At 41.0% G+C, this 11,780-nt stretch overlaps 1 protein-coding gene across 2 annotated transcripts in view; it reads right to left on the bottom strand.

Annotated features, from left to right (window-relative positions):
- Positions 1 to 273: 273 nt before the first annotated feature.
- The window catches only part of RBM45 (RNA binding motif protein 45), a 31,249-nt gene continuing 19,742 nt past the window's right edge, over positions 274 to 11,780 (bottom strand). For both annotated transcript variants that reach the window (XM_026647596.2, XM_026647597.2), the window contains exon 10: positions 274 to 565. The gene's annotated coding sequence lies outside the window, so the exon portion shown is untranslated. The remainder of the gene's footprint in view (positions 566 to 11,780) is intronic.

Here is an 11,780-nt window from a genome sequence, read left to right as displayed (position 1 = left end):
AAGCAAGTGCTTAAGTCCCCTCCCTCAAGAGGAAAGTTTCCCTGAATCTGGGGCTGTCTGGACCAGGCTCAATCTTGGCAGAAACCGGTAGCAATCTTTGAAATATTCGGCACCAATTTAAAAAAAAAAAAAAAAAAAATTATATATATTTTTAGTTCTCATCCTAATTTGACTGTGTTAATGTCTGCACTTTCAATTACTCTTCAGTATGTACAGTCTGAGTCATTAGCAATTAACCAGTGAAACCGTTAATATTGCCTCCTTTATTCCCCCCCCCCCCCATCTTTAACGTGTTCATGTTAGAGGCAGGATTTAAACAAAAAAAATTTATTTCTCTAATATAGAATGACAGACTGCTACAACAAATATCAGTTTACAATTAAAAACGTTGGCTAATTGTAGATTTAAACTACATTCTGTATTTTGGGTTTTTTTTAAATAAAGTGTTTTTTCCCCCACAAACATCAGCTAACAGTACAAAAAGCTGTCACTGTCCACAGGAACCGTGTCTCGTCATGGTTTTCAGTCAGTCAGCTGAGGGTCATGCCATTATTTAATCTCTGCTCTGTAGAAAGAACACAAGTATGAAGATAGTGTCAAAGATAAAATACCTATATTTATTTAAAAATACATATTATAATAAGGATATTTCTTACAATGGCACTCCAACCCACACATAAAAGCCTGTCTATAATTAAAATATTTAGAGAAGCTAATACTCTATGTATTCTCTAACAAATTCTGTGTGAAAGCAAGCATTTTTTTCTAAAACATACTGTGTATTATCTTGTGAATTAAATTATGTTGTAGTTCTTTATTAACAGAGTGCCTCTCTATTTTGGAGCACATTTGATTGCTTATACTGTAAGCACTCTGAATGTTCATATAGAGAAAACAACATAAATACATGCATATTACTGTACTTCTCTCTTTTCCACAGATTTTTTTTAAACTTAAAAGCAAACAAAATCAAGGAAGCAAAATTATTCAGAACAAGGATGATATAACAGAGTAGGTTCCAAAGAGTTCTAGAAAAAACACATTATGGATTTCCACAACCTATTAAATTATTAGAGATTCCATTAAAAAAAAGATTCTGGGAATCCAGCTAGGAAGACAGCAGAAGTAAATAACCAACATACATATACAGAGGTTGGGGAGGAGGGAATGCAATACCACCTCTCTGTGCAGGGCTACTGAATTCAGAAAACCAGGGTTTATTTCATTCTGTAAAGACTAGTTCCAGAAGTCTTGACTTTATACGTTTTCAAGATGTTGCTATTATACAGCTCAGCTTTTCTAAATCACTTGTGCAACCCCACAAAAAGTGTTTGGTCAATGCTAATGGCTACAGTGAACAGAAAAAAATCCCACAACATATTCCTCTGGAAAGTGCTGGATTCTCCCCTCCATCTTTTAATTATGGCATATTAGAGAGATAAGGTGGGTGAAAAAAATATCTTATTGGACCAACTGTTTGCGAGAGACAAGCTTTCGAGCTTACACATGTCTGGGAAATGTTCTCAGTGTCACAGCTAAACACAGGGTAGAACAGATTTTTTTTAGCATGTTGAGTACATTTCCCAGACCTGAAGAAGAGCAAGCTCGAAAGCTTGTCTCTCTCACCAACAGAAGTTGGTCCAATAAAGGATATTACCTCACCCACCTTTTCTCTCTAATATTCTGGGACCAACATGGCTACAACAACACTGCATAGAAGTTATGGTATATGTCATTTTCATTACAGGAATCAGAAACCTTCAGCCAAACATGAAATGCTTAGGTAAAGCAATGAGATTAAGGTAGAAAAATGCCAAGGTGATGGTGGAGGAGAGGAAGATAGATGGTCAGTATCAAGAACTTGAGACATCTAAACTTTTTAAAATTGATTATAAGTAGGAGAAGCCCTCTGTACTTTAATCAATCTGCTCAAACCTGGATTGATTTAAACTATGGTAATTTAAGTCACTAATTTTAACCTTAACATTTATTTGGACCAGTGTATAAACATAAGGAGAAACAACACCTACATCAAGAGCTTATGAGTTTAAATCAATAGTCAAAAGAAAGCCACCATTTTAATATTTTTTATTTCTTTTAGTTACTTCCCTAGACAATGTGAATATTCATTGGTCAGTATGAGAGCTGGAGCTTGTCAAATTGATGAGATGGACTGGTTTAGTAAATTATCATACATTTACTCAAATTCTTTGTAAATACAGGTTATATTCCTGATTATTATGATTTAAAAGCAGGGCTGTCAATCACAGTTAATGCATGCGATTAATGCAAAAGAAGTTAACTAGATTTTAAAAAAACGTCATGATTAATTGCAGTTTTAATTGCACTGTTAAACAATAATAGAATACCAATTTAAATTTATTATAAATATTTTGGATGTTTTTCTATATTCTCAAATATTCTGATTTCAATTACAAAGTGTACAGTGCTCACTTTATTTTTATTACAAATATTTGCACTGTAAAAAAGATAAACAAAAGAAATAGTATTTTTCAATTCACCTCATAAATCCACTCAGTCCTACTTCTTGTTCAGCCAATCTCTAAGACAAACACATTTGTTTACATTTATGGGAGGTAATACTGCCTGCTTCTTATGTACAATGTCACCTGAAAGTGAGAACAGGCATTCACAGGCACTGCTGTAGCCGGCATTGCAACATATTTATGTGCCAGATATGCTAAACATTTGTATGCCCCTTCATGCTTTGGCTTGTAGGTTCTAAAATTTTACATAGTTTTGTTTTCGAGTGCAGTTGTAGAATTTTTTTAACATTTGTTAATTGCACTTTCACGATAAAGAGATTGCATTATAGTACTTGTATGAGGTGAATTGAGCAAGGGACCACAATACATTTAACTAATTCAATTTTAACTGATTCAATTATTAGAAATTGTACGTATCCCCACTTAAAAAAATAAATAAAAACTAGGGATTTTTGCATTACAAATGCACACTTCTTGAGGCGATACCTAAAGGAAACAACCTCAAAAGAGCCAAAGAAGTAAAACTTTTACTTCATTCTGATATAAGGTCAAAAAGATTATACAGTTAATCCTCTAATTTTTATACTAGTTAAGAGGACAAAGCATCTTCACTATCCCATGTTACAATATAGCTACAGGCAAAAGCAAGTCTACTTGCTTTCAGTCTTCTGGTGATTCATGGAGTATGGGCAGAAGGGACTGTTCTGATCATCTGATCTGACCTGCTGCATAATGCAGACCAGGGGTCGGCAACCGTTCAGAAGTGGTGTGCTGAGTCTTTATTTATGCACTCTGATTTAAGGTTTCGCGTGCCAGTAATACATTTTAACGTTTTTAGAAGGTCTCTTTCTACAAGTCTAAAATATATAACTAAACTATTGTTGTATGTAAAGTAAATGAGGTTTTTAAAATATTTAAGAAGCTTCATTTAAAATTAAATTAAAATGCAGAGCCCCCCGGACCGGTGGCCAGGACCTGGACAGTGTGAGTGCCACTGAAAATTGTCACGTGTACCATAGGTTGCCTACCCCAATACAGATCATAGAATTTCATGGAGTAATTCCTGCATCAAGCCCATAACTTCTGCTTGAGCAATAACATCTTTTTTAGAAGATACTCAATCTTAATTTAATACCTTAAAATGATGGAGAATCCAACATGTTCCTTGGTAAATTATAGAGTTTAAGGACAGAAGGGACCATCAGGTTAACACAGACCACCAACACTCACGCTAAACCCAATAACCTAAATTAGACCAAAGTATTACAGCCCACAGGAGACTAGACTGTTACATGCCATAGGCAGAGACTAGGCAGGACAGAGGTGTACCAGTGAAATGATTAACTGAGACATACCAGCTAATCCTGGCAAGCGACCCGCACCCACACACAGGAAAGCAAGGTGAAAATGTCCTAAGGTCACTGCCAATCTGACCTGGGGGAAAAGTTCTTCCCAACCCCACATATGGTGATCAGTTAGACCAGGGGTAGGCAACCAATGACACTGAGCTGATTTTGAGTGGCACTCACACCGCCCGGGTCCTGGCCACTGGTCCGGGGGCTCTGCATTTTAATTTAATTTTAAATGAAGCTTCTTAAATATTTTAAAAACCTCATTTACTTTACATACAACAATAGTTTAGTTATATATTATAGACTTATAGAAAGAGAACTTCTAAGAACGTTAAAATGTATTACTGGCACGCAAAACCTTAAATTAGAGTGAATAAATGAGGACTCGGCACACCACTTCTGAAAGGTTGCCGACCCCTGAGTTAGACCCTGAGCATGTGAGCAAGAATCAGCCAGCCGAGTACTGGAGAGAGAATGCTTGGTGCCACCTCAGAGCCCTGGCCCTTCTGGTCCAATGTCCCATATCCAGCTGTGGCCACCCCTGATGCTTCAGAGGAAGGAGATCAATAAACCAAAACACCCAGAACACACTGGGGGGAAGAAAGGGGAGAAAATCATTGCCCTCCAAGTGGCCAGCTGAAACCCTGAAGAATGAGCATTTAAGACATAAAACAAACCATAAGTGACTCCCCAGGGCTGCTAAACCCTTCCCCCCAATCAGATTCCTAAATTTGTCCATCTCTCTCTTAAAACTTAAGTTGTTTGCCCAAAACTCCTATTGAGTTTTCTGGAACCTCACCCCTCTGATGGTTAGAAACCTTCTAATTTCCAGTCTGAATTTGTTCGTGGGCAATTTATAGCCATTTATTCTTGTGATAACATTGTCCTTTAGCTTAAATGGCTCTTTACCCTCCCCGGTATTTACGAAAGCTATCATATCCCCTCTCAGCCTTCTTTTTGCTAAGCTAAACAAGCCAAGCTCTTCCAGTCTCCTTTTACAAGACAGGCACTCCATTCTCCAGATCATGCCAGTAACTCTGAAGCAGACGACTTCTCAAAAATTGTAGACCAGTGTTATCAGAATTAAAAATTTCATTAAAGTGAATGTTTAAAATGAAATATACACGAGTTAAGAGGCAAGGTACTGTACATCTGGGGTCAGGGGGTTACAGGTATCGTTTGAAAGGATGTAAAGACACATACATATCACATAACCTGCATAGACCCAGATTGGGGTGCAAGAGTTTTTAAATTGTCAGTGGATAAGTGGGCTCAGGTACGCCACCCATGGAATGAATGAGGAGCCCAAGTCAGTATCAGTGTAGCAGATAAGTACATGGGTGGGGTACCCTTGGTCTGTCAGGGAAGGAAGTGGGTTATTTCCCTGGTCGGCGGTCTCGGTTACTCAGTGTGGTATTGACGGTATCCTGTGATGTGTTCCGTATAAATGTCTCTGGACCACCTGATGGTGTCGGACACCACAAGCTGTCTCATGAGCCGGGCGTAGCGTCGACCAACTCCTCACGCTCTCAGAACTGGCTCGTTGTGGGGGTCCCAGGAGCCCAGGGCTCCCACGATCAGGGCGTGTATCTGGACCTCGTAGCCCTGGGCTCTCAGGGTCTCGGCCAGCAGAGTGTACTTTGACGTCTTCCGTGCTCGGGCCTCGTGGAGGGCCGGTGACCGGTTTTCAAAAGGCACCGTGACGTCTACGATGAGGACCTTCTTTTCTGCCTCCGTCACGACGATGTCGGGTCGCAGTCTGCTGTCTGTCCCGGGGATGGCGGAGTCGAGGGTGATCTTCCCCAGGGATGGCTTTCACCAGCCAGTTTTGGATGGTGTTGTGCCGCTGCCGCCAGGCTCCGGAGTGCTGTTTGCATCCACACAGGATGTGGGGCAGGGTCTCGTTTGCATAGCTGCAGTTCCTGCAGCGCTTGTCCCGGTTGCCATGGCGGACTGCTCCGTTGAGGGGAACACAGTGAGTAGGGCCCTGTGGACGAACCGCCAGTCGGCGAACCTGGTGAAGCTGTCCCCGGGGAGGAAGTGGTTGCTGGCGTCCCACTTGCTGGACACCTCGAACACCTTGCCCTGGTCCGGCTTCCGCTTGAGGTTCTCGGCATAGTGGCAGCAGATGGTGTCCTTCAGGGTCCGTTCCGGCATAGCTCTGGCGGTCGGGGTGACGATGGTGTGGTCCTGGGTCTTTAAGCATGGCACCAGTATTCCCAGCTCCTGGTGCTCCTCGCACCACTTCCAGCAGCAGCCGATCCTCTTACCCAGGCGTCTCAAGGCGTTGCGGGCGCGGGACCAGAGAGAGGACAGGTCTCCCCGCTCTCTTCCGAACTCAGCCTCCAGGGAGCCGCTGAGGTAGGTGGCGATGTACTGCTCAGAGGGGGCCTTGGCAATGCGTTTCCTGACCACGGCCCGTACGGCTTCCTGTGCGATGCTCCTCACCGTCGGGTCTGGGCACGTAAGGAGGCGGAAGGCGTGGTTCATCACCGCCACGTTGCACAGGTCACCCATCCGAGGTACGTTGGTGCCACCCTGCAGTACATATTCTTGTACAATGAGTCTTACAAGTGCCTTGTACAATGGCATTAATACTCCTCTCTCTCTCTCTCCTGGAGATGCCTTGCCTGATACATCCTTGGATTGCATGTGCCTTTTTCACAGCCACATCACTTTGGTGGCTCAGTCATCCTGCAATTGACCCACAAACCCAGGTCTCTCTCCTCCTGTCACTTCCAATTGACGAGCCCCCAGCTTGTAGCAGAAATTCTGCTAATTTAGTTAATCCTAAATACATGAGTTTGCATTTTGTACTATTAAATTTCATCCCATTTCTGTCACTCCAATCTTCAAGGTCATCCAGATCTTCCTGTATAATATTCCGATCCTCCTCTGTATTGATAATGCCTCCCAACTTTGTATCATCAGCAAATGTCATTAGCACACTCCTACTTTTTGTGCCAGGGTCATTAATAAAAATATTGAATCAGACTTGTCCCAAAATTGATCTTTGAGGAATTCTAGTAACCTCCCTTCAGTCCAATAACTCACCTTTCAGCACAACCCACTGCCTGCTTCCCTTTAACCAGTTACAGTAACTCCTCACTTAGTCATCCCGGTTAACACTGTTTCGTTATGTTGCTGATCAATTAGGGAACATGCTCGTTTAAAGTTGTGTAATGCTCCCTTCTAACGTTGTTTGGCAGCCGCCTGCTTTGTCTACTGCTTGCAGGAAGAGCAGCATGTTGCAGCTAGCTGGTGGGGGCTTGGAACCAGGGTGGACCCGCAGCCCCCATCAGCTCCCCGTGCAGCAGCTGCCTGCAGTTCAGCTGTGTCCCTCCCCCCACTGCCATGTGCTGCTCCTGCCCTCTGCCTTGGAGCTGCTCCCCGAGACTCCTGCTTGCTGTGCAGGGGGAGGGAAGGAAGAGGGGGGCTAATGTCAGGGTGTCCCCCTCCCTCCTGCACCCCGCTTACCGCATCTTCCATAGAGCAGGGCTCAGGACAGAGGGAGCTTGCTGGCAGCAGCTGCGGTCTCAGCAAGCTGATCTAATTAACAAGGCAGTGTACTTAAGGGAAATGCGCATCTCTCTCTCTACACAAGGCAGCAGGAATGGAGGCAGAAGAGTACTGTCATTTAGCAGTAAGGGAAATATCCCACCCTCTGACTCCTCCACCTCAACCAAGCTTCACAATCATCATCACTGTGTACCAGTATGTGTGCGTGTGTGTGTGCGTGAGAGAGAGAGAGAGAGAGAGAGAGAGAGAGAGAGAGAGTTAGTCTTTTCCCTCATTTACATTAATTCTTATGAGGATATTGGATTAGCTTAACATCGTTTTGCTTAAAGTCACATTTTTCAGGAACATAACTACAACGTTAAGTGAGGAGTTACTGTACCTATCCACCTTACAATTCTTGTACTGCACCCCATCTTCCAATAAATTCCCATGTGGCACCATGTGAAATGTTTTACTGAAGTCCAAGTACACCAATTTATGGCACTTCCCTTATCTAAAAAACAATCAGTTATTTTCTCAAAGAATGAAATCATATTAGTATGGCATTATCTACCTTTGGTAATCACAGGCTGCATTACATTTCCTTTACCATTTACCTCTATGAATTTAATTATTCTTTCCTTCACAATTTGTTCTAAAGGCTTGCATACTGCTAAGATCAGATTAACAGGCCTGTAATTGCCTGGATCATTTTTTCCCCTTCCTTAAATAGAGGCCTGAAGTTAGCTATTCTTCAGTCATATGGTTCTACCCCAGACAGATTTATTGAATATCCTTGCTACTGGACTAGCAGTCTCATTAGCCAGTTCTTTCAGCATTCTGGGGCAGAAATTATTCAGTTCCCCTGATTGGAGTGCATTAAACACGAAGTTTTTCTTCCACCTCAGATGTGGTAATTTCCATTTCTAGACACTTTTTCATCAGCCGTACTCCTTCAGGCACATGTCCCATAGTATTATTCTTACTGAAATCAGAGGCAAAAATATTCATTTGGTTTTGGGGCCATATCTAGATTACCTCTAATTTCCTTTCCATCAACACTACAGAGCAGCCGAACCGCATCCTTCCTTATTCTCTCATTATATTTTTTTAAAACGATTATTTTAATTTTCTTGGCAAGAGCTAATTCAGTTTGACTTTTAGCAATTCTCTCACTTTATTCCTACATTTTCTAACCTCCACAACTTAGCTTTCTTTGCTGATCAACCCCTTTTTTCATTCCCTATAAGCGCTCTGCTTACTCCTTTTTGAGCTGGTTATTCATCCAGCTTGGGCTGGTGCCTTTGCATATAAGATTTTTTCCTTTGCTTGGGATTAAAATTTCAGATAGTTTTTATATAGTTGATTTGAAGAAATTCCAAGCCTCTTCCACATTTAAGTTCTTGAGCTCTTTAGTCCAGTTGACTTCTTTAACTAACTCTCTTAAATTTCCCAAACTCTGACCTTTTGAATTAAAAAATGGTAGTTGATTACCTGATTTTGATTATCCTTCCATTTAAACTGAATCATTTCATAACCACTCAATCCAAAGTTACTTCCTACAGCTCTTCTAGGATGTCCTTGCTACTTATTAAAACAGAGTCTAAAATTGTATCACCTCTTGTTGGTTTGGTGACAATTTTATGAAGTTTTCATCTATCACATCTAGAAATAACTAGGCCCTACCAATACAAGTAGCATTTATTCTCCAACCTATATCCAGGAAATTAAAGTCTCCCATCATGACAATTCCCTCTATTTCTCTCTACTATTGAAGAGATCTCTATCCACATGTGAATCTGACCCTGGGGGTCTATAGCAGACCCCTAACACAATCCAAATACAATTCTTCCCCAAAGAGATTTGGACCCAAACAGGCTCTGTTTTGTCCATACTATCACTTCATATTCCTTTAGTTTACTGCTTCATTGATGTACAATGCTACCGCACCACTTTTACCTTTATTCCAATCTCTCCTAAACAGTACATACCATTCAATAGCTATATTCCAGTCATGAGTGCTATTCCACCATGTTTTTGTAATCCCTGTAATAGCTGTTCTAACCCTCCTGCTCAGATGTCCTATGGAAAAATAGTTAATGGCACTCCTATTTATTTTTGTGTGCAAAATTATGCTAAAGTTAACTCCAAACTTTCCCTACAAAGGTCAATGTACAGTGACTCAAAGGAAAACCTCACCATCATCTAAAAGATACTCTAAACAGTACTTCTAATTACAAAAGTATAAATCACTCATAAAAGGTATCAATTACACAACAAGCCATTATCTTGATAATTTCATGACACAAAGACAGACAAAGAAACAGCTTTCTATTTTAAAGCATTGGAATTCGATTCATTTCAAAGTTTGTGGAAAGTTTCAGAGTTCAACCTTTTTCCAATGCTTTCTAATGGGAAAAATCATTAAAATGGCAGTCCTTATTGAAAGACAACCGCCTCAGTTATTCAGTGGAGAGAGAGAAATAAAACCACTACTTTTGCAAAGTTGGAAATTTCTTTTAAGAAGAACAAGAACTTGCACAGATATGCAGCATCTTCCTATAACATCTATGCTAGTGTGCTAAACAAAGTTAAATAAACCAAAATGTTCCCCCCCCCCCAATATACATACATATATTTTTTTCAATAAAAAAGTTTTACACTTTTACACAAACTGTGACAGCAATGATCAAATTGTGCCTTGGATGCCTATTTTAGCCAGATTCCTAAACCTGCATGCCAGAAGTTCAACATTTTAGGAAAATCTATAGCTGCTGCTCAAAATGCAATCTGAGAGGCATAACAGTTTAAATTTTTTATATCGTCTGCTGTAAGAAAACAAAGAACTTGTTTCAGGCTGGGGGGCGGGGGAGAGAGAACAATGACCATATTTAATATATTAGAACAGGGGTGGCCAACCTGTATCTCTGGAACCACATGCGGCTCTTCAGAAGTTAATATGCGGCTCCTTGTATAGGCACCGACTCCGGGGCTGGAGCTACAGGTGCCAAATTTCCAAGGTGCCAGGCGGTGCTCACTGCTTATCCCCTGGCTCTGCCACAGGCCCTGCCTCCACTCCATGCCTTCCTGCGCTCTGCCGAGCCTGCCATGCCCTCTCAACAGACAGGACCCTGACCTCATCTGTGACACTTAGCTTCTTAACTCTGCCAAGCTCCATCAAAAAGGAACCTGAAAGACAGATGGCTTTAAGCCCCAAACTTCTTTATGGAGCAATCTCTGCCTGAGGAATGGAATAAAAAGCTTCAGTAATAACCTCTAATAGTCACAATGTAAAACCATTAGACCTAAGTAAAGTAGATTTATTATACCCTTTCCTTCTTTTAAATCCAAGCAACCCCAGATCCCTATTAAACCCTTATTCAGAGGCACCCAATATTTACCTCCCTACTTGAGTCACGCACGTTGAAGACCAATGATCAGTGGCACTTTGCCAGTCTGTATTAGCTATCGCCAAATACTAGCTATCACACTCCACTCCTTCAACTCCAGTTATAAGTGGCATGAGTAATTTGACAATTTGATGGGCAATTAAGTATGGAATTGAATCTAGCACCTCATTGTCTTGCCTTTGCTTAATTCATAATAGGAATTCATAATTTTAAATAGTATTCTGGCTGGTGTGCTACAGAATCTAGAGTGACAGACCTCTCACAATGTGCAACTCATCACCTGTTTTCCAGGTCTCATTCTTTGGTCTTGCAAAAGATCTTTCCTAAATGGATTTCCCATTTTACTAAACTACAGGAGCACTCAGATGCCCATTATCCCACAGCTAAACTTTACTTCCATGGTCTTACTGATGATAACCCGTCCCTCCTACCTTCGGGGGAGGTGATGAAGAGCCTTCACAGTCTTTATCTTATCTATATCTCTCACCAAATGATAGTGGAACACACACAATTTTGGTCTTCACAGATGCACATATGGAGAAATTCCTTTCCATTCCTTATCAGGAGAAATAACCTAGACCTACTGGGTAGGATTTTCAAAAAAATACCTAAATGATTTTGGAGCACAAGTTCCATCAATTTTCAACAGGACTTGTGCCTTAAGTCAATTGGGTGCTTTTTAAAAGTCTCTTTCATTCTCTCTTTTCTGGGAAATACTACAAGACATATTTACACTATGGATTTTCCCTAGATGGCCCAGAAACTTTTGGGTTCTCACTTGTCTTTCTTCCTTCTTCTAAGATCCACTTTATTTACCACTTTCCTCTATTTCTTCTCTTTTCTCAGACCTCAGATCTTTGGACTTACCTACCACCATTGTGACAGGTGGCGTTCTTTAGTGAAAGAATGATAGAGACTGATCTCAATCATATCCTTTATTTTTCTATATTTTCCCCTCTTTAAAATGTTCAGCATTGATACATTATAAGTACATAAAGTTAATCATTTTCATA

This window comes from Terrapene carolina, unplaced genomic scaffold, assembly GCF_002925995.2.
Source record: "Terrapene carolina triunguis isolate 2854851 unplaced genomic scaffold, T_m_triunguis-2.0 Scaffold62, whole genome shotgun sequence".
Classification (NCBI taxonomy): Eukaryota; Metazoa; Chordata; order Testudines; family Emydidae; genus Terrapene; species Terrapene triunguis.
The sequence above is the reverse complement of the archived record's forward strand: the minus strand, read 5'-3'. Positions and strand labels throughout refer to the sequence as shown.